Here is a 23,713-nt window from a genome sequence, read left to right on the forward strand (position 1 = left end):
TGATACAGATTATATTCGTAACAGTGTGGCGAACAAGGAACTAAATTACAGATTCCCTAGAGATCTTGCGGTCGTGGAGACATCACAGTGGTACGTCCAGGACATTCTACAGCCCCCGTATATCTACCTTACTCGTATGGGACCTCTACCGCCATTGGTAGCACAAGACCTTATGTAACTAACAGTCCCCAACGAACGTGAGTTCGTAGAGCTCAATCGTTGACCTGCGAAATTTCAAGACACGGATTTGGTTGTAATTGAGCTTATGTCGAGCGTACCATGACAACACCTGATCCATAATTAGCAACCTACCCCCACAATAAAACATTTCAAAACGCATCTCTAGACAGTCTAGGAGAGATTACTTACTGAACTGTGCACGGTGACTTCTGTATCGTTAAGTTGCTGTGAAGACAGTAAATAGAACTTTTTATTTCGCAACTGTTGTGACGTTAGCTGTTCATCTGATTGACGGCGATTGAATCCTTGTGAGTGATATGATTTTGATGTCCACCACAATAAGAATACGTAGCAGAGAAAGTGTCCTTTATAAGCAGCCACCGAAGGTCTGAAAACAGAGAGCTTGTCACACAGAAGGAACTATTAACGAATACTCACCACACGAAACGCGCGCTCACACGTTTCCCTCTTCCGTGTAATTCGGTCGTGTTCTAGCCAGTTCATGTTATCTGAAGTTTTCGGAATTTCAGGTACTCATCTATCTGATAAGTACTGCTACTTCACTATCTTTTAAATCTTCCTTCGAATCCTGATAAGGAATTCATTATCATGCCCGTCCGTGGAGAAGCGACATAGTCATTCTGCAGTTAACGAGTTTTCAAGTCCCATGGTCATGTAAAGCGAGATCTTCCCATTACTGCAATAGTGAACCATGTTTAAATCTCTTCATCTGGGATACGTATTTAAAGTTTACATCCGAGGCATGGTGCGAATGTCTCTTCTTTTTTGTCTTCATGCGTAATAGGTCGCCAAAAGTGGAAAGATTTATTACGTATGAGTGCTACGGCTAATTACCGTTTGAATATCAGATATATGAAAAACTGTTCTGAAATTTCAGCACGTTAGCAATCAAGGCAAAGATTTTACCAAGGGCAGATTATTTCTGTAATTTAATGTAATATTCCAAGGTTGAATTTCCCTTGGTTTTTTTTTTTTTAGGTAGGCTGACGTGTTGTTTTATAGTATGGGACTGCAATGCGCAAACCATCAGAAGCCTGAGAGTCGCCCAACGGTTAGCGATAAGAATCACTTAGCCTAAATGAACAGAAAGAGAGAGACGAATAAATGGATACTAGAAATGACAAGAATAGGGAATTTCACAGTAAATAATAGGACGAGGCAAGCTGCCTTATAAAGTCTCTGAAAATAACCCAATGAAATTCTTGTTCGTAGTTGGATAAAGGTCCAAATCTATCTCGTTTCTATATCTACATATTTATTATCATCATCTAGGTTAGTCTGAAGATCCATATAGCTGAAGGACGCCACTTGATCCTCAATCATGTTGTCCAGTAGTTTTAAGTCAGACTGGATCTTTGCTCAACAGGCTATCAATATTGTCTTGGTTTCTCACTGTAACGCTTCACAAGTGATTCAAGTGGTGAAGTGGACATTGTTAGTCGTAATTTTCCTGCAGTATTCACACATCGTCCACCTTAAGTTATTTTTTGAACAATAAAATCTGTTTTACAGATACCCTGCTTGTCAAAAAGCTTACTTATCCTAGTTGCTTCTGTCTTCGTAACATCGATCATTCCTAAATACAATTTTCTGCAAATTGGCACTGACAATACGGCAACTTTACATATTTCAATATTGTCTTTTTTATTTGTAACTGTCTAGGGAAAACTGAAGGTGTGTGTGGCAAATTCTTACCTCATTACGACGCAGGAACGGTCGTCTGTACACATGCATTAGTAAAATGGTGTTACAACAGAAGTTCCGAATTATTAATTACGATTTAAAAGTTATAGAGCGTATTTCCAATCCCAGTTATGTGTTCTGTTACTATTTACTTCGTGTGAGATTCCTTTCAAGCCAGACGGCAGCTGGCAAAACTATGTTACTAAGCGAATTTCCCGGAACCCCTTACCAATGACACGTTGTCTATCCAACGGCTTCCAGGTCCAACAAAAATTTGATTTCCAATATTTAGCCCAATTATTAATCGAATTTAAAAATTTAAAATGCTGATATGATCTGCTCATTAAGAGGAACATCTTATTTAAAAGTTTAAAACAGTTAGACACGTATTACAGTTAGAAACTGTCTTGAGGCAGTGCAACTGATGGCGTGCGAATACCCGGACTTCATTCATCCAGTGTTTGAGAATGAAAGAGCTAAGCGATTTCCAACAAATTTTACGTATAATTTCAAACACTTTCTAAACTTTTCTAGCTTACATGCATAACCATCTGAGCACCAGTGGTTTCTGTCTCAAGCCACCATTCTTTATTTGAAGTACTAGAGTCTTTGGCATGAAACCACCGATGCCGTTGCAAAACAAAGACATCCAGTTTTACACCGAGGTACTTCATTTGCGGTCGATACTCTGTAAGCCACCGTACGGTACGTGTTGGACAGTACTCTGTATCACTACTAGCCATTTCGCTTTCTGGTCCACTCGCAAATAGAGGGAGGGAAAAAAGGCTGTCTGCTTGCTTCCGTATGAGCCCTAATATCTCGAATCTGATTTTCTTGGCCCTTACGCGCAATTTATGTTGGCGGCAGTAGAATCGTTCGTTAGTCACCTTGAAATGCCCGTTTCCTAAGTTTTCTCCACAGTGTTTCTCGAAAAGAACGTCGCCTCCCCTCCAGGAATTCCCGTTTGAGTTCCCGAAGCATCTCCGTAACACTTACTTGTTGGTCGATTTACCGGTAACAAATCAAGCACCCGCCTCTGAATTGCTTCGACGTCTTCCTTCAATCCGACTTGGTATGGATCCCAAATACTCGTATCAACGTCCCATATGTGGTCTCATTTACAAGCTAACCACTCTTTCCTAAAATTCTCCCAATAAACCTAAGTCGAACATTCGACTTCCCTACCAAAGTTCTCACATGCTCGTTCCATTTTATATCGCTTTGTAAAGTTACTCCCACATATTTAAACGTCTTGACTGTGTCAATCAGGACACTAGTAATACTGAATCCGAACGTTACTGAGCGTAGGTGGAAGAACATGGGGCCCAATCAAGACATCACCAACAATGTCTGCCCAAAAGTTCACTGAAAATCTGTGTCGATGACGTGATTGCACAATTGCGTGCGGATTCTCGTCAGCCCACACATGATGACTGTGAAAATTTACAATTTGATCACGTTGGAACGAAGCCTCATCCGTAAAGAGAACATTTGCACTGAAATGAGGATTGACACACTGTTGGATGAACCATTCGCAGAAGTGTACCCGTGGAGGCCAATCAGCTGCTGATAGTGCCTGCACACGCTGTACATGGTACGGAAACAACTAGTTCTCCCGTAGCACTCTCCATACAGTGACATGGTCAACGTTACCTTATACAGCAGGAACTTCTCTGACGCTGACATAGGGTTATCGTCAACTGCACGAAGAATTGCCTCGTCCATTGCAGGTGTCCTCGTCGTTCTAGGTCTTCCCCAGTCGCGAGTCATAGGCTGAAATGTTCCGCGCTCCCTAAGACGCCGATCAACTGCTTCGAACGTCTTCCTGTCGGGACACCTTCGTTCTGGAAATCTGTCTCGATACAAACGTACCGCGCCACGGCTATTGCCCCGTGCTAATCCATACATCAAATGGGCATCTGCCAACTCCGCATTTGTAAACATTGCACTGACTGCAAAACCACGTTCGTGATGAACACTAACCTGTTGATGCTACGTACTGATGTGCTTGATGCTAGTACTGTAGAGCAATGAGTCGCATGTCAACACAAGCACCGAAGTCAACATTACCTTCCTTCAATTGGGCCAACTGGCGGTGAATCGAGGAAGTACAGTACATACTGACGAAACTAAAATGAGCTCTAACATGGAAATTAAGCGTTTTCGGACACATGTGCACATAACATCTTTTCTTTATTTGTGTGTGAGGAATGTTTCCTGAAAGTTTGGCCGTACCTTTTTGTAACACCCTGTATAGAGAACAACAGCGGTCCTATCACACTTCCCTGGAGCACTCCTGACTCTCTGATGAACACTCGCCGTCGAGGACACCATACTGGGTTCCATTACTTAAGAAGTCTTCGAGCCCGTCTCATATCTGTGAGCTTATCCTAAGTACTCGTACCTTCATTAGCAGCCTGCAATAGGGCACCGTGTCAAATGCTTTCCGGAAATCTAGAATATGGAATCTGCCTCTTGCCCTTCATCCACAGTTCGGAGTATGTCATGTAAGAAAATGGCAAGCTGAGTTTCGCAAGAGCGACGCTTTCTAAAACCATAGTGATTCGTGAACATAAGCTTTTCAGCCTCAAGAAAGTTTATTACATTCGAACTAAGAATATTTTGTAAGGATTCTGTAGGATACCGAAGTTAGGGATATTTGTCTGTAATTCTGCGGGTCAGTTCTTTTACCCTTCTTATATACTGGAGGTCATTGACAGCGAAAATAAGTATATCAGAAGTTATTGTAACATCAATTTGAGACTGTACTACTGGTTTTATGAGTAATTTCGCAATGAAACTATTGGGACAGCATGTTCTTTTGATATAAAGTTATTACATTTTAGGCTGATTTTTGTTGTTACTTAGGACTGTAATTTGTATTAGGCATTATGAGTTCATGGGAAATCCGATAAATGCGTTTGTGTTTAGGAAAAACGCGAAATTTCTGTCAAATATACCACACGAAATAATAGATGGCTGAAAACTGTATTCCTAGTGGTTCCAAAGAGGAACCACCTCCTTAAAACAACTGATTGTTTACTTTTTGTCCGACAGTTTCGTCTTCTATTCGTTGCTTACTACGGTAGTAAATGTTATTATTGAGAAAAAAATTTACATTATATTCCAAAGTGAAATCACCTCCTTAAAACGATATTGGTTGTTTCCTTTTTGGCAATTTCATCTGGTACTCGTTGTTTATTATGATAACAAAAACTAATTTTGTAAAGAAAGTTTAAATAGCTTTTTTTCATATTGTTTGGATTCTAAGAGTTAACGTCAAACATTTAACACAATAACTCATTTGTAATCACACATTCAAAGCAGTTTTATACTTGGGAGTTCAATTCTTTAAAGAATCGGGGATGCTATTAGCTGGAGCAACAGTGGAAAGTTCCTTGTGGTGCTAGCGTGCATCTTGACCCAATCTATATCGGTGAAATTTCTTCTTCTGTCTATTGTGTGTATAAGTATAATTTATCATGTTGAGGATTATGATATTGTGCTTTTTTAAAGTTGGGAGTACATGCTGCAATATTTCATTCTAACCATTCAGCGAATGATGTATTCACAATTTTCTGTTTGCTTCCTTCCTTTGTTACACTTTTTCATACGCTATTGTCATTTTATCCTTTGGCGGTTCCGTTACAAATGTGTGTCTGAAGTCAAATTATCTCAATGGCATCTAAACAACCATCTTCAAGAGGCAAAAATTCGATTGTTACCTGTGGTTCGAAGAAACCTCACATGCTATTGACATACACACTAATGAAGTCAGTATCCCGAAGCACGACAGCTATGAGGTTGTCATTTTGACAGTGTACGTAATCAGACAAGAATGTTCTATTGTTTTCTTTTACATTATTTTAATGATATTTCTAACGTTAATAAACCACGAAGTATGACGGTAATGCCATTGCAAGATAAACTATCAGCTGTAAGTTGGTAAGACATAGGCGTGCTGCCCTTCAAGGAAAAGTGTAAACACCGCAGAGCGTGCAGTATTGTAACAAAGCAACATTAACGAGTTGTTAATACTCACGTGAGAGGTTGCAGGGCAGTGCTGGAGATACGACGAAGCATCCTCTCGGGACACGGTTTGACCCCGAGTTCTGCAACGGTAAAACAAACAATTTTATAGCCACTCTGTTACAGCATAAAAACTTTTAACCTGAAGGCATTTTAAGGTTAGTCTTGCCCAATAACGATTTCACTTCAAAAATTAATCGTTTTTGCGCACCTTGCAATAACTCCTCAGAAAGTTTATATATTAGTGACGGTGTACTTAAACAGTTGAAACCCACTAACCAATAACGAAAATTTGTTTAATCTGCGTAGTAATAGTGTACTGGGCGTCGAGAAAGAAGAGTGTTACATTATGAGATCTGAATTACGTACCATTAAATTGTGAATTGACTTAAAAGCCGTAAATAGTAAAAGACGATTACAATATGGAGCCAAATTTTCACAGTGGCAAGACCGCCGAAAAATGAAGAGACAAGTGAGCAAGTAATGCCAAATGGATAAATGAGACATCTAGAAGAAGAGTTGGAGGTATTTATATATGGAGAAAAGGGTAAAAGAAACAGACTAGATATATGAATAACCAAGCTGCTTATACAAAGATCATTAAATTGATTCAGAAGAAGGGCCACACCGATGCTGGCAACAGTGGGTACTGATCGATCATTCATTTAAAAATGGGGCGAAGTGCGGCGTCCGTGTGACTCAAAACAGTGGTTCTCTAATCTTCGACACCTATTTTTTGTAGAATGCGGACAGGAATCTTTGATTTAAAGTCCGTCGAGAACCAGGTTATTACAGACGGAGCACACGGTCGTAGGACGGTGGGTTAGGAAATCGACCGTAGCTATGAGATTTTGGGAAACGATGGAAGAACAGGAAAACCTAAATCTGGATGGCCATACAGGGGTTTGAACTCCACTTCTTCTGAATGACAGTACAGTGCCTCAACTACTGTGCTACCTCGTCCGGTATCCTATTGTGGAACATTCATCCTGTGTGATAACGGAAGCATCGCTTTTTGTATTTAAGTCAACTTCTAACTGGAAAGAATAGAAACGATATTTATCTGCTTCCTTAGTACAAGTAGCTTTGGCGCGATCGGTCTCATTTAGGAGGGAGTCGATGAGTGCGCGAACTGCTGAAAAGTACCCGAATATCCCTCTATAATGTGGAATTAACCGCTAGACGTCACGACAGACTGTCCCGCCGGCATAAAAGCAGATGGGGTGTATCGAGTTGACAGTAGAGAAACAGCAACAGCAGAATGGGTCGGTCACGAGAGCTCAGTTACTTCGAACATGGTTTAGTCGTTGCATGACACCTGAGTAATAAAGTCACCAAGAACATTCCAGCCAGCGCTTCTAAAGCTGCACTAATCGACTGCTGGTAATGTGACTAACAAGGAGACGGCACGACCGTGGGGTCGGGGATTTGTCCGAAATTGTGTGTGGTGAAAGAGGACCCCTAACACCTCACGTTGTTAAAATATTAGGACGCACTACCCGGAAAATCCCGGGAAAAATCGATCCAAAGTTTCTTAGGTGCGTTATGAGTATGAAATGTTAGCCCACTGCTGAGCCGCCGTCTGGCCTAGATGGTTAGGGCTCGGACTCTTCCGCTAGAGGTCTCGGGTTCGATTCCTTCTCCAGCACTGTTTATTTTTCTTCGGACAACAACATAGCATCGCGAGAGATTTCTTACGAAGATGTCGATGATATTAAATTATTTTCCGTCAACAGCTTTTCATACTACACGACTGCGTCCTTCAATCGTAATTTTGATCGATCACTATGAATGGATTCTTCAGGAATTTCTTCTCCTAATCCAGATGAGCCAGCAACTCCTTCAGTCGACATGTTTAACCTCGGATCGGAATAACACGTTGAAATTTGAAACGGGCACGTCTGTTCACGACGAAATCGAAAAACAAACTGCCGTTTGCTTCTCACGGCTCGCGCACAGTCCTATGCGCAGATGAACGTTATAATCCCAAGGGGACCCTTACAAAGCCCCTTTAAACCTTGAAACCCCATAAAACGAAATAGAACAACGAGCACGAATGTGAATGAAAAACTTTACGTTCTTGAGCTAAAATAATGTTTTAAAAATAATGTAGGTTTGAGAAACTTTTTGAATAATGATGGAATAACAAAAGAAGAACAGAAGAAAAAAAAGTGCCGGAGGAGGAATCGAACTCAAGACCTCTGGCGTAGGAGTCCGAGCCCTGTCCATCTAGGCCAAACGGCGGCTTAGCAATGGACTAACATTTTATACTCATACCGCACCTAAGAAACTTTAGATCGATTTTTCTCGAGATTTTTCGGGTAGAGCGTCCTAATATTTTAACCACGTGAGGTGTTAGGGGTCCTCTTTAACCACACAAAATATCGGACAAATCCCAGACCCCACGGTCGTGCCGTCTCCTTGTAAGTGGAAATGCGAAAGAACACCCATAGCTAAACCAAGACCACGCAGACCTCATTTACTAAGTGACATGGATCGTGGACATTGCGAGTAGTGGTTGTAAAAAACAGCATGAAATAAGTGGAAGGAGCTACTAGCAGTCCAGCTAGCACAATAAATGTGCGTATAGAGTTAAGAAGAATGGGACACAGTGGTCGAACAGCTCCTCGTAAGCCAGGCAATTCTGTAGTCAATGCCAAGCGACGCTTGGGGCGATGTAAGGAGCGACGCCAATGGACAGTGAACGCCTGGAGACGAACGATGTGGAGAGAGAAATCAAGCTATATCCTGTTGCAACCCGAGGAAAGGATTTGAGTTATATGAGTTTGGTGAATGCCTGGAGAACGTTCCCCGCCATCACGTGTAGTTGCCAACAGTGAAATATGGTGATGTTACGTTATGGCGATGTTTTTCGTGTTTAAGGATGTAATTCCATTACTACGCTTAAGAAAATGCTAAACGGGAAAGAATATGAACACGTTTTACAGCATTGTGTTCTGTGTAAAGTAAGGAACAGTTTGGACATGACACTGTGCAGCAACGGTTTGTGCACAGCGACATTTCTGAAATGGTCTGGTCTGACGAAAATACCGGCCTGACCCCAAAGGAATGTTTCTGAGACGAGTCAGAACTATACCAAAGCAATTTGTAATGAAGTGAAATAGGCAAGTGATCTTTGAGATATATGACGACTTCAATAAGATATAGTTTAAGTCCATGGGATGATCACAGAAATTCTGTGTGGAAATAGATGGTAATATGTGCGGATTAAAATCTTTCAAAACATTCTATGATGAAGCAGCAAATTGCTTTATTTTCTGATTCGAGGGTATTGGAAACTTGAAGTCGCAACGTGCTTCACTTTTTGCTCAAAGTGATTGCCTGGTCGCAGTACCGTCCATACAAAAAAATTATTTAAATTACACAGCCTAACAAAGACTGAAGCATCCAGAAGAGAAGGACGGTTGTTAATGTAACTTCCTGCGGACATACTATTGGCAGATATGTCAATGCTTAAGAATTGAAATTATTTGTGACAGAAAGGCAAACCTACGTTTCTAGCATTTGTAGACTTAGAGAAAGCTTTTGACAATGTTGACTGGAATACTCTCTTTCAAACTCTGAAGGTGGCAGGGGTAAAATACAGGGAGCGAAAAGCTATTTACGATTTGTACAGAAACCAGATGGCAGTTATAAGAGTCGAGGAATATCAAAGGGAAGCAGTGGTTGGGGAAGGGAGTGAGACAGGGTTGTAGCCTCTCCCCGATGTTATTCAATCTGTATATTGAGCAAGCAGTGAAGGAAACAAAAGAAAAATTCGGAGTAGGTATTAAAATCCATGGAGAAGAAATAAAAACTTTAAGGCTCGCCGATGACACTGTAATTCTGTCAGAGACAGCAAAGGACTTGCAGGAGCAGTTGAAAGGAATGGATAGTGTCTTGAAAGGAGGATATAAGATGAACATCAACAAAAGCAAAACGAGTATAATGGAATGTAGACGAATTAAGTCGAGTGATGCTGAGGGAATTAGATTAGGAAATGAGACACTTAAAGTAGTAAAAGCATTTTGCTATTTGGGGAGCAAAATAACTGATGATGGTCGAAGTAGAGAGGATATAAAATGAAGAGTGGCAATGGTAGGGAAAGCATTTCTGAAGAAGAGAAATTTGTTAACATCGAGTATAGATTTAAGTGTCAGGAAGTCGTTTCTGAAAGTATTTGTATGGAGTGTGGCCACGTATGGAAGAGAAACATGGACGATAAATTGTTTGGACAAGAAGAGAATAGAAGCTTTCGAAATTTGGTGCTACAGAAGAATGGTGAAGATTAGATGGGTAGATCACATAACTAATGAGGAGGTACTGAATAGAATTGGGGAGAAGAGAAATTTGTGGCACAACTTGACTAGAAGAAGGGATCGGTTGGTAGGACATGTTCTGAGGCATCAAGGGATCACCAGTTTAGTATTGGAGGGCAGCGTGGAGGGTAAAAATCGTAGAGGGTGACCAAGAGATGAATACACTAAGCAGATTCAGAAGGATGTAGGCTGCAGTAGGTACTGGGAGATGAAGAAGCTTGCACAGGATAGAGTAGCATGGAGAGCTGCATCAAACCAGTCTCTGGACTGAAGAACACAACAACAACAACGTGACAGAAAGAGTGGCATTAGTCTTGTTCGTGTTTAGTGTTGTTACCACCCCTGCACGATACGGGCATGAACTGTATCACGTATTGAGTGATCACAGTGAAAAACACGGAGACACTACGTACTCATGTGACAGAGCGTTACCAGCACCTGGCACGATTTTAAAGGCGTCTCATTGTGGGTTCCCAATTGCTTGGCTTGTCGAAGGGTGCAGTATCGAAATATGAGGGATATTCGGATACGGCAGTGGTATGACACTGGACTACATGCGAACGTGAAGACAGGCGTACTCATGGTCAAGGTTCTGGTCGACCACGTCTTACCACTACAAGTGACAATTCTCGTATGTGCGCCAAGCACATCATTACCTCTTTACATCCGAGAACAAGTAATGGACTCCCTCCAACATTCTGTATCACACTACAGCAGTGGTCGGAGACCAGCAACGATAGGACTACGAAATCACCGTCTCGTGCGTAGGCTGCCGTTAACACCACGACACTAACGGCTGCGTTTGGAGTGATGCCGTGACCGAGGAGCATAGACCGCTCATGAATGACGTCACAATGTGTTCAGTTATGAATTGCGGTTCTGCAGTACCTCGGATAATCATCGCCGATGAGTATGGCGGCGACCTGATGAAGGGTCCCACTCTCCCAATGTTTTGGAGTGCACAGTGGTGTATTCCTGGCGCCACTGTATGGGCGCAACTTCAGGTCACGGCTGGTAGTGTTTGAGGGAAATCAGACGGCACATTGATGCGTCACAGACATCCTGCGCCCTTACGTGTTACCTCTCACGCGATGCCATTTTTCAACGGGACAATCCTCGTCCACGCATAGCACTTGTCTCGATGAAGTGTGTGCGTGACTTGAGCTACTCCCGTGGGCAGCAAGATGCCCAGACCAACTCGGACACCAGGTCAAAAAAAATGGGTGTGAAATCTTATGGGACGTAACTGCTAAGGTCATCAGTCCTTAAGCTTACACACTACTTAACCTAAATTATCCTAAGGACAAACACACACACCCATGCCCGAGGGAGGACTCGAACCTCCGCTGGGATCAGCCGCACCGTCCATGACTGCAGCGCCCTAGACCGCTCGACTAATCCCGCGCGGCGGACACCAGCTCCACTCAGTGTCAGTGTCTAGGGTATCAAGGACCAGTTACATCATCAGTTGTGGGCCAGCTGGCCTCAGCAGAGGATACAAAAGCTCAACGGCACCTTTCCCAACTGAATCAGTGCATTTATTTAGGTCAGAGTGGGTGCAACTTCGTACTGATAAGTGGGCTCACACTGCGAAGTTAGTTGTAAAATTGACTTGATTTTGTAATCACCAAAATAACATCACATACCCTTCACAACCCGTGAACTTTCATTTCGCTTCCTCCTCCCTTTCCGAGTGCTTCGCTTTTTTATCAGGTAGTGTAATGCTGATGTCGAGTGGCACTGTCATCTTGTGGAGTGACTGAGAAAGTTTCTGTGGTGGAAATGTATCTCTATTGTGGGCATTAAGTGCCGTTGCTTGGTGTGAAATGGGGACCCGCAAGTTCCTAAGACGCACATTAAAACAAACATTTGATCAGGCGGCAGACTGGTATGGAAGTAGTAATTATGACTGCAATAAGAACGAAGTGGAAGTTGGCAGGACATGTAGCAGGCAAATGGATGGTAAATAGACCAACAACGTATTTAAATTTTTTTAAAAAAGCTTAGAAAAGCCTAAGACGATGATCTAATGTCAGGTCGCTGGACGACACTATCCAGAAAACATCCACGAGCAACGTGGACGCCTTTAAGCAAAGAAGCTTACAGGATACATTTATCCAGTACCGGATACCAAATGACTCAAGATGATGATCTAGGCGTATACCTCACAAATGGGTGCGTGCGTGGCCGTGTGTCATGGCTCTCAACACTGCATTTCACTTAAAGTTTCAGTTTCAATCGAGAAAACACCATTCTGTGCAAACTCTGAGTGCAGCAATACCGTTTGGCTTACCTAAATAGTTTCTCCTCTTGCACGTACCGTAGTTTTTGCCAAATTCCTGTTAATTATGAAGATACTCAAAGTGTTAGTATGAAAGCTTTGTTCATAGTTAATCGTTGAGAATTTGAACTTCTTACTGACTACGTATATCGTAGATTGATAACAAAACAACGCAATTCAAACATCTTAATACGGAATCTGATGACAAATTTGAAAAAAAGTGTTCAAATTACGTTGTCTACCAGTCGTCAAAACTTATCACGATGGAATAGCATGATCAACTGTTGTTTTGCGCTATCTAGATTACATCGAAACGATGCTCTGTGTTAAAGAGAGGAGAGTAATTCAACTGAAATCTTGCTTAGATGCAAAAGGCCTCAGTTTAAAGATGCGGGAGTGAGTTCCATGACGCACCAGCTAGCGATGGTACAAGGCCAGCCAGTGGAAACGGCCTCTGGGCAGCGGCACACAGAGACCCGACAGAAGCAGAACTGTCGGGGCGGTCAAGGACTGGCTCGCCCTGGTACATCTGCTTTCAGTTAGTGGGTCGCCGCAGCGTACTAGAGGTCGCAACGAAAACAACACAGAACGCATTAATACACCAGAAACTGACAAACCGAACGTCCTATTCAGAAAATAGATCCTCTTCTATCGTATATCGTCAGCTTAATACGTCAAGCGCTCAAGCTGTGATTAAAAAGCCAATGGTTCCAGTCCTTTAATCTTTGTTTTACACTGGAATGAGCCACTACGGATTACGTGTTAGCAGTCTAAATTATTTTCCATGTTAAGGCCTAGCTGTACTGTTAGTTTTGACATCATGCCAGTATCTCTTCACACCTCAGTGAAGAACTATCTTTCCTCACACAGAGGTTTTCTCTGTCTTCTGGATTGTCATTCCTCTCTGAATCCTTGGTAGTTGTGTTCCATCTTTTGAATTTATACTTATTCCTGACTAGGTCTTCTGGAATATCAACTTTATGAATTTCGAAACCACCAAGATTTTGTTTTATTTGAAGTTATAAAGTTCTAGATCGCCTTTGTTAGGCGATCGTTGCTCATACTGTACATGTACCCAAAGAAATGCACTGCCTTTTTTTTTTATAAACGATGACGTTCTTGGTTCTCTCTTTATGAAAGATTTTTCATACCTTAATCGAAATATGTACAGCACTCCATGTATTGCCCACTTTTCTTTTCTCATTATCATGCGTTTCTTTTTTAACAACCGGATGACTGGCCGCTTTGTGCTCTTCGTTAAGGTCTCTGGTAGACATCCTCCTCCTGCTGTTTCATGGTCTCAACATCGCTGCAACAGTAAGTGCATCGTCAAATTTTGTGAATATGTAGTCACTTACTCACCTTCGTATTACGAAACACAAATTAATGAGGTTTTCGTGTTTCAGTTTCTGCGCACGGTAATCAATGTCAGACTTTGGCAGTTAACAAATATAAAACAATAAAATGCGCGTGTGTATTTTAACTGTATTTGTATTTTTGTTTCTCCACTTCGAGGAGTATTAATTTCCCATTTTTCATGGTTGCTTTCGCTACTGCCTAAAAGGGTTTTCTCAGTCGTTCTGATTTTTTTTGTTTGCATTTCAGAGTTTTAATTTTCAGTGAAAAATGACGTTTGGTGTATGAAGCCACATATTTCTTGTGAATATCCTTGGTTTAATTATAAGGAGGATGTAATATCAGATCCTCGAATCAAAATAGTGGCATTCAAATTCATATTAATAATACAGAAGTATGGACTTAGCATATACCAATGAAATATGCTAACCATTTCGGTATCAAAGTAATGTACCTAAAGATATTGCATGGATACCTACCAATCGTTTAACATAATTGTAAGGTCTGCGTAATTCCTGTGAAATTTAGTTTTTGGGGTGCTATACGTTTTCAAACTCATGGAATCAGTCACATAAAAAACGCCTGCCAGCCGTGGTGGCCGAGCGGTTCTAGGCGCTTCAGTCCGGAAGCGCGCGACGGCTACGGTCGTAGGTTCGAATCCTGCCTCGGGCATGGATGTGTGTGATGTCCTTAGGTTAGTTAGGTTTAAGTAGTTCTAAGTTCTAGGGGACTGATGATCTCAGATGTTAAGTCCCATGGTGCTCAGAGCCATTTGAACCAAAAAACGCCAATTTTAGAATCTTGTCTTCTCTAGGATGATTTTTTCCCACACTCATGTGTGAAAGTAAATGTAATTTATTTCCTATTCTTCCTTAAACAAGAGACTGCAATAATAAGCAGCGGTGGAAGCAAACTTTTTCTTCCATCACTTCTTAGTATTTCGGTTTCATATTTACGGATTATTGTTTTTTCTTCCACTCATGAGTATCTGAGGAAAAAAGTAAAATCTCGTTTACACTACTCCCCACTTTCATTACACAGGTGACATTGTCTGTGCCCGTTAGTAGGAAAATAAGGGGAGGTATTTTCCACTTCATAAAGCCTGCTACCAGTTAGCGTCCCATCAACAACTTGAAGACGACTATTTGTCACAAGCGTACAATTGTTTCGACAGCGGAATGGGGGCACGAAACAAGCTGGTTTCCGTATCTAAGCGGCATTTCACGCCAGTTGCAGTGGAATCGGCGGCGCCAGGTACTAGCAGATACACTCGGCTGGACACAAGGACGCAGCAGCCGGTGTAGAAATAGACTTCCTGCAGCTGGCGGTGCGCAACGCTCAAGACAACAAACCGACTGCTCCCAACAAGTGCGACACGTGGCGTCATAACTTCAAAATTCGCATCTTATCTGCACGACCGCAATGTAACCTACTCTCAGCGGCCCGATCGCTCAGTAAAAACGTACGATGAACTGAATCTTGCGTAGTTCTTTGTAGGAAACCAGCCAGCGGTACCTTTGGGTGGCCTGGTGTGCCTGACGTTCCACCTTGTTTAGACAAGCGGTCAGCCTGTAGGTTGACGCGGATGCCAGTGTGGCCTTTGATTAATACAATTTCTTTCTGCTAATTTTGCATACTACTGACTTGTTGGATAATTTCACAGCCAACGGGGTTGTTGCGTTGTTGTGTATGATTTTATGTCCTGTTTAATCACTACCAAGAATCTTACAAAAATTGCTAAATCAGCATTCATTGGGATCTGGTTTAGTTTACAAGTTTTCTTCAGGAACACGTTCACGCACCAAGATCCTAAAGCGGACGGCTGGCCACCGATAGGGCAAATTAGACTGCCGTTGGGTGGGGGATGGGGAGGGGGGGGGGGGGGGGGGGGCATGAATGAAGTAGAATGCAGTTGCTCCCTGCGTCCAAAGCAAAGTTGCTGAATTCGTATATATTGCCGGCCGAAGTGGCCGGGCGGTTAAAGGCGCTGCAGTCTGGAACCGCAGGACCGCAACGGTCGCAGGTTCGAATCCTGCCTCGGGCATGGATGTTTGTGATGTCCTTGGGTTAGTTAGATTTAACTAGTTCTAAGTTCTAGGGGACTAATGACCTCAGCGGTTGAGTCCCATAGTGCTCAGAGCCATTTGAAACATTTTTTTCGTATATATTCGTCACTGAGCAACGAATACGCCACAAGACTCTTAATTACCGTTTCGTTAGTACTAGAAACGTTTCGTTACACGCACGTTTTGTTCCTCGCGCAGTTACTGCCCACTTGCCGGTTTTCAAATTCCTCCAGTTTCTTATTCTCAGCGGACCAAGTAAGCAATGATGCGGAGCACCGAATACATTTTGTCACTCGCTGCGTTTACTTTCCAGAATGTAGTTTGTGTCCAGGTTGGGCAGAGTCGGCCTTATTCGTAAGCCTCTATTTTCTACCTCCCATACACGTTACACTGCCAGGAGTTTAAACGGCGTGAGCGAGTAACAGTGAGTTACTTGCGTGTGAACTGAAAATCTCCGAAGTCAATTACGAGGGCAGTTCAATAAGTAATGCAACACATTTTTTTTCTCGGCCAATTTTGGTTGAAAAAACCGGAAATTTCTTGTGGAATATTTTCAAACATTCCCGCTTCGTCTCGTATAGTTTCATTGACTTCCGACAGGTGGCAGCGCTGTACGGAGCTGTTAAAAATGGCGTCTGTAACGGATGTGCGTTGCAAACAACGGGCAGTGATCGAGTTTCTTTTGGCGGAAAACCAGGGCATCTCAGATATTCATAGGCGCTTGCAGAATGTCTACGGTGGTCTGGCAGTGGACAAAAGCACGGTGAGTCGTTGGGCAAAGCGTGTGTCATCATCGCCGCAAGGTCAAGCAAGACTGTCTGATCTCCCGCGTGCGGGCCGGCCGTGTACAGCTGTGACTCCTGCAATGGCGGAGCGTGCGAACACACTCGTTCGAGATGATCGACCGATCACCATCAAACAACTCAGTGCTCAACTTGACATCTCTGTTGGTAGTGCTGTCACAATTGTTCACCAGTTGGGATATTCAAAGGTTTGTTCCCGCTGGGTCCCTCGTTGTCTAACCGAACATCATAAAGAGCAAAGGAGAACCATCTGTGCGGAATTGCTTGCTCGTCATGTGGCTGAGGGTGACAGTTTCTTGTCAAAGATTGTTACAGGCGATGAAACATGGGTTCATCACTTCGAACCTGAAACAAAACGGCAATCAATGGAGTGGCGCCACACCCACTCCCCTACCAAGAAAACGTTTAAAGCCATACCCTCAGCCGGTAAAGTCATGGTTACAGTCTTCTGGGACGCTGAAGGGGTTATTCTGTTCGATGTCCTTCCCCATGGTCAAACGATCAACTCTGAAGTGTATTGTGCTAGACTTCAGAAATTGAAGAAACGACTTCAGCGTGTTCGTAGGCACAAAAATCTGAACGAACTTCTCCTTCTTCACGACAATGCAAGACCTCACACAAGTCTTCGCACCCGAGAGGAGCTCACAAAACTTCAGTGGACTGTTGTTCCTCATGCACCCTACAGCCCCGATCTCGCACCGTCGGATTTCCACATGTTTGGCCCAATGAAGGACGCAATCCGTGGGAGCCACTACGCGGATGATGAAGTTATTGATGCAGTACGACGTTGGCTCCGACATCGACCAGTGGAATGGTACCGTGCAGGCATACGGGCCCTCATTTCAAGGTGGCGTAAGGCCGTAGCATTGAATGGAGATTACGTTGAAAAATAGTGTTGTGTAGCTAAAAGATTAGGGAATAACCTGGTGTATTTCAATGCTGAATAAAACAACCCCTGTTTCAGAAAAAAAATGTGTTGCATTACTTATTGAACTGCCCTCGTAGTTTCACTTACCATGTTTCTTACGAAGTATTCGTTTCGATTGTAAAATTAACTAAAGATCTGAGCCTAATGAAAAGATTAGTTCTGTTTTAAAACGGCCTGTTTTTTTGTTCATAAGAGTTCACATTCATTATAATTTAGTACATCATGTAGAGGAAAGCCGGCCGGTGTGGCCGAGCGATTCTAGGCGCTTCAGTCTGGAACTGCGCGACCGCTACGGTCGCAGGTTCGAATCCTGCCTCGGGCATGGATGTGTGTGATGTCCTTATGTTACTTAGGTTTAAGTAGTACTAAGTTCTAGGGGACTGATGACCTCAGAAGTTAAGGCCCACAGTGCTCAGAGTCATTTGAACCATTTTTTTGTAGAGGAAAAGAAGGAAAAGAGTTATTTCTTTTTAAGGGCCGAGAAATGAAGTAATGATTAATGTGTCGATAGTCATACTCAAGTCAGAGGAGAGTCTACAAAAAATTAAAAAAAAAAGAAAAACATTTACACGTAAAAACATTCAGTAACGAAAGTAATCAGTAAAGAGTACTTTGTAACGGACGTGTGTCTCGACAAGACCGAATAAACATAGTAAAAAAAATTAGTCGTTACTTTTACATTCCGAGTCCTAACAAGGTCCTGTATAAAGACTTGTTTAAATTGGCATGCGTGTACCGTTTTTAACAAGAAAGCTTCCCAACATCAGAACATGTAAAGGCCGTTTCTGAGAAACTGCCCTGATCTTTCGCAACGTAACAGCTGCTTCTATGTCATTTCACGATCTGCCAATGTATATTGAAAAGTATAATTATGATTTGTGGCTTACTGACACGAAGAAACAGCTCACAGTGTAAATATTCAGAGTTACGGTGTCCAGCTATATGTACCGTTTGAATAGGAAAGGTTTCCCAACACTGTAAAATGTAAATGTAATTTCTGGTAAACAGCACTGATCTACAATCTGGTCCGTTATTTAAATCAATAGGGCAAGTTGAAAATTTGTGCCGGACCGGGATTGCAAACAGGGTCTCCTGCTTACTAGGCAGATGCGCTGACCACTGCGCCATCCGGACACAGTGGTCACCACAATCACACGGACTACCCTAGCACGCCTCTTGCAGACCAAAATTCTCAATTTATACCATATACTGCTGATGTATGACCCCGTTCATTATCCTCATTACTCGCGGCATCTCGCTGATTCTCGTAAGAGTTCGAGATTGGAGTGCATTGCACTGAAGGGATCATACGCCATCATCGCCTAAATTATGTCTTATTTAAATCTTGCTGCTGGAGAAGCATGGCTGCTGTGGTAGTATACGGTTTGTTTACGCTAATTTCTTTTAAATTATCACAGAAATTTCTTTAGAATTTCGTTGTCTGTCCTGCAGATTTGAATTTCGCTTGTAAAAACAATGTTTTGCGACCTAATGTTGGCTAGCTTTTTCTGCTTCCAAGAATTCAAGATGATCAGATAAAAGCTACGGATACTTACTGTAGCAACAATTAGGCTTACTGCTTTAACACTAAGCCGTCCGGCGACACCACAGTGGTGTCGTGCGCGATATAGCGATCAACGGCCGGCGACACCACAGTGGTGTTGTGAGCATATTCTCACCCAGTGGCCGGGCGGCAGCATTTTAATATCTTTTGCATTATGTTGGTGTTATGTTTAGGTCACAATAAGTTACACATGCCAAAAAGCTTTTTGTAAGTACTTGTGCCCGCCCTTTCATCATGGCAGACGAAAGAGACAAAAGGATTATTTACGATGAATGCGCGGACATCTTGTCTGACGTTCAAGACGACTTGGCCGATTGGGAAGAAGACATATTGGATATCAACAAAATGAAAGTGAAGCAGAATCGTAGGAAGACAGTGTCAACTGATTCGGCTGAATCAGACGAAGAAGGCAGTGCACAGTGGTCAGACTTTGATTTACCGAGAACCAATAATAAATTTGAATGTTCCCCGGGTCCAAACATATTTCCCAAAGACACACAGAGCGTCGAGGATATTGTAGAATTATACATTGGGAACGATCTATTTGAATAAATTAGCAACGAAACCAACAAGTACTACAGTCAAAATTGCAATAGAAGGAAACCGGATTTAAAAAATGCCAAATTTGTCAACGTTACGGGACCCGAACTTAGAAAATGGTTTTGGCTTGCTATCCTTAAGGGAACTGTAAAAAAGCAAGGATCGATGATTATTGGTCAACGAATCCGTTGATACACACACCGATATTTCGCAAAACGATGTCCCGCGACCGATTCAGACAAATATTATCATTTTTACATTTTTCCGACAGCAACAATAAACCGAATAATGCCGACCGGCTTGTCAAAGTGCAATTCGTAATTGATTATTTTTCCGAAAAGTTTAAATAAACGTTTAATCCAAGTCAAAACATCTCAGTTGATGAAGGAATAATACCGTGGCGTGGTCGATTAAATTTTGAAGTTTACAATCCGTCGAAAATTACGGAATACGGCATACTCATTCGAATGCTGTGTGATTCGATTACGGGATATATTTCTTCATTCAAGATTTGGCTCAAATGGCTCTAAGCACTACGGGACTTAACATCGGAGGTCATCAGTCCCCTAGACTTAGAACTACTTAAACCTAAGGACATCACACACACCCATGCCCGAGGCAGGATTCGAACTTGCGACCGTAGCAGCCGTGTGGTTCATTCAAGATTTATTCCCGCGCTGGACAGCCTTTAGCAAAAATAGTGATGGAATTATTGACACCCTCTTATGGAAAGTGGCATCACCTCTACATGGATAATTATTATAACAGTGTAGAGCTTGCAGAAAAGTTACTTGAGAAGAAAATTCGAGTTTGTGGGACGATACGGCAAAATAGAGGATTTCCGGAAAATTGAAGCGCGCAAAAGTCAATGTGTTTGAAGCTTATCATCAACGGAAAGGCGACAAGCGGCCGGCAACAAGCAATGTTGTTCTTGTGGTCTTCAGTCCTGAGACTGGTTTGATGTAGCTCTCCATGCTACTCTATCCTGTGCAAGCTTCTTCATCTCCCAGTACCTACTGCAACCTACATCGTTCTGAATCTGCTTAGTGTATTCATCTCATGGTCTCCCTCTACGATTTTTACCCTCCACGCTGCCCTCCAGTACCAAATTAGTGATCCCTTGATGCCTCAGAACATGTCCTACCAACCGACCCCTTCTTCTAGTCAAGTTGTGCCACAAACTCCTCTTCTCCCCAATTCTATTCAATACCTCCTCATTAGTTATGTGATCTACCCATCTAATCTTCAGCATTCTTCTGCCACAAGCAAAGTAATCCGAATTAGCGCTGCCGGCGCCAAGCGAATAAATTTGTACGAGAGGTGCGGACGGCAAAGTGTTAATAAGAGCTACGAATCTATCGCTTTCGCCGTTAATGAATGTTACTATTACAAAAACTAAAGACGTTAGAAATTCTATCTTTATCGGCACGTTATGATTACTTTTAAAAAAAACTTCGAAACGTTCAGTTTGAAGCTTGTGATTTATTTTAGCATTGCATGGGGTACCTAAGTTCATTTCCTTAATAAAAATGGCTGAATACACTGTAGTGGTCAGTGTATTACTAGCAGTGCATTATGCCCAATGAGGTCGCCAGTGGCATGTTGGCCTTACGTCCACTATACAGAGCTTTAAGTCCAACGAGGCTACAATGAGATCTACCGGACTTCCATGGAACTACCTGCGCAGTGCAATTCCTGCGAATATAAAAATCTGATGCAGAAGTCTACCAGAGACCACCTCGACTAGTAGCAAAGGAAGCTGACATCCCAGCGCAGTGTGTGGTCGGGGCGACGGTAAAGGCATTTTCCACTTAACGGCCGCACCCATCAACCACAGCGCGAAGTTGTCTCCCACGTACCAGCAGAGGCGGCAGTGGGACGCGCCGAGTTGGGCTCGCGGTGGCAAGTGCGGCGGTTTGACACCCGACACCGGCAGGCCACGGCGCGCTGCACCTGTTGCCGGAGCCAGGGCGCAGCCACAAAGACCGACCACGTCACGTTACGCGACCGCACCGCGGACCTTGCGAAACAATCGCGCCTTCACTCTCTCCAGTATAAATATCGTACGTGACCGCAGACCACTACACAACATTACTCATCGCCTGGCAAACGGCCTGGTTTTATGACAACCGATTCTTATCGTCAAGGCTGTGCTTTATCTTCCAACAAACTCGTTCCTAGCTAAAGAGAACGACGGCGGAAAACTCTCGTATTACGGGTATTGAAGGATAAAGTTGAACTCCGTTGTCAATTATAGTACGCTGGCGATCTAACCGACGATAAATAATACTGTTTGCGCTTCTCGTTTAAATCGTTTTTCAACTTTATCAGTTTCAAACATCGTTTGATGTGGCTGTTCAAATGAATCGTGCAGCGTACGAACACAAACTTATCTCTCTGCCGCGAGAATGCTGATTAAGTTCAAGCACTCTCAAGCCAGAAAATATTTTACGACGATCAACATTTATAGGGCTTCCAAACTTATGGTGGCATCATTCTCTTTTTCTAAAAGTCACAGACAGCTTCAGTCGATTCTGGATAAACTGCTGCACCAAAGAAAAGAAGACGGACTTCTGATTACCACAACTATGACAAGACCCACATCCAACACACTTATGGAACAAACAAAAGATACTGGATATTTCGGTGGCTGTTTAGAGAATTATTTCAATTAGATCCGTATCGCTGCTGATGGCGAGTTAAAAAGTTCTAGATTGTCTACATCCGACCGGATGGTGTGAACTTGGAGAAGCGCACACGCACATTTTTAACTGTGTTATCCATTTTCGTATAGAAAAATTGAACACCGTTCCACTATCCTCGTTTTCGACGAAGGTTTTCGAGAGATTTTCCCTCTCAAATATTCCCTACTGGGAACGCTCTAGCCTCAGTCCTAGCTTGCTGGGATTCGACTGAAGAGAACCAAGTTCTACACCACAATGCTCCGCTCTCATGAGAGGGAACTGTCAAGCTGGCCTCAACCTGAAGGTTACTTTGAATAACGTAGTGCTGTAAAACAGGTAGTTCTTTCCGAGGTCGAATGCCCTTGTCTTCCTCCGATCTTTGAACTGACTTTCACACAGTCGGTCATAAGAGAATCCGCAGTTTAATGTGGACTCCTGGACCACCGTACAATTTAGCATTTTCCACAGTAATGGGCCATAGCCAGAGGTGGAAATAGCAGAAAGTAACAAAACGAGAGAGAGTGATTTGATTTATCCCTGAAGCAGCGCGCTCGATTGCAGTACAAATGTTTCCATTTACACTAAGATGCTGATCGTAAATTGAACTATAAAATGTAATGTTCCATCACAGCCAACGTTATAACAGCCTTTGGCTACAAACATTTCCTACATCTTGTGTGGCCTTCCTTGCAGCGGCCCACTCTATGCCCAACGGATTTCATGCTCCATAAATTGCCAATGAAGAATGTATCATTACTGAATGCATAGGGTCCTCGTATTTGCTACACGTAACACAACTAGCATGCGTTGGCCAATGAGAGAAGCCTTGAAGTAAAATGTAAGCACAGAAAACTGTGTCGTCATGAAGACGCTGTTTCAGTCAGGAGTCTAGTGCGGAAACTAATGAGTTTTTAGGGAACTTTTCTCTCTTGGCAGTGATATACTTCGTCCTCAGTACATTATAGTCCTTTCTCCGGACCTTGAAACGAGCCTTTGGTGCCAGTTGTAATGAGTAATTTAAAATCAATTGAGAATTTAAACAATACCAAGGGCAGCACGGCCACACAAATGGTTTCTCCAGCAAGTTCAGCTTTTCTTTATCAGAGACATTGCAGGTCTTCTGTAGAATGATCACATAGTCGCTCTGAACGAAAGTACATCTTTATCTGACGGAGTTTAGGGAAGTCTTGGAGTTCTCTGGCAGTCGTCTGGAATTGATCTATGAAGGAAAAAGAAGAAAATTTGCAGTTCAGCATGCC

The 23,713-nt window shown here is 42.7% G+C and overlaps 1 protein-coding gene across 3 annotated transcripts in view; it reads right to left on the reverse strand.

The window, feature by feature from the left end:
- The window catches only part of LOC124796266 (F-actin-monooxygenase Mical), a 554,406-nt gene that overhangs the window by 424,148 nt on the left and 106,545 nt on the right, over nucleotides 1–23,713 (reverse strand). For all 3 annotated transcript variants that reach the window (XM_047260379.1, XM_047260378.1, XM_047260377.1), the window contains exon 2: nucleotides 5,927–5,996. The gene's annotated coding sequence lies outside the window, so the exon portion shown is untranslated. The remainder of the gene's footprint in view (nucleotides 1–5,926; nucleotides 5,997–23,713) is intronic.

Source organism: Schistocerca piceifrons, chromosome 4, assembly GCF_021461385.2.
Source record: "Schistocerca piceifrons isolate TAMUIC-IGC-003096 chromosome 4, iqSchPice1.1, whole genome shotgun sequence".
NCBI lineage: Eukaryota > Metazoa > Arthropoda > Insecta > Orthoptera > Acrididae > Schistocerca > Schistocerca piceifrons.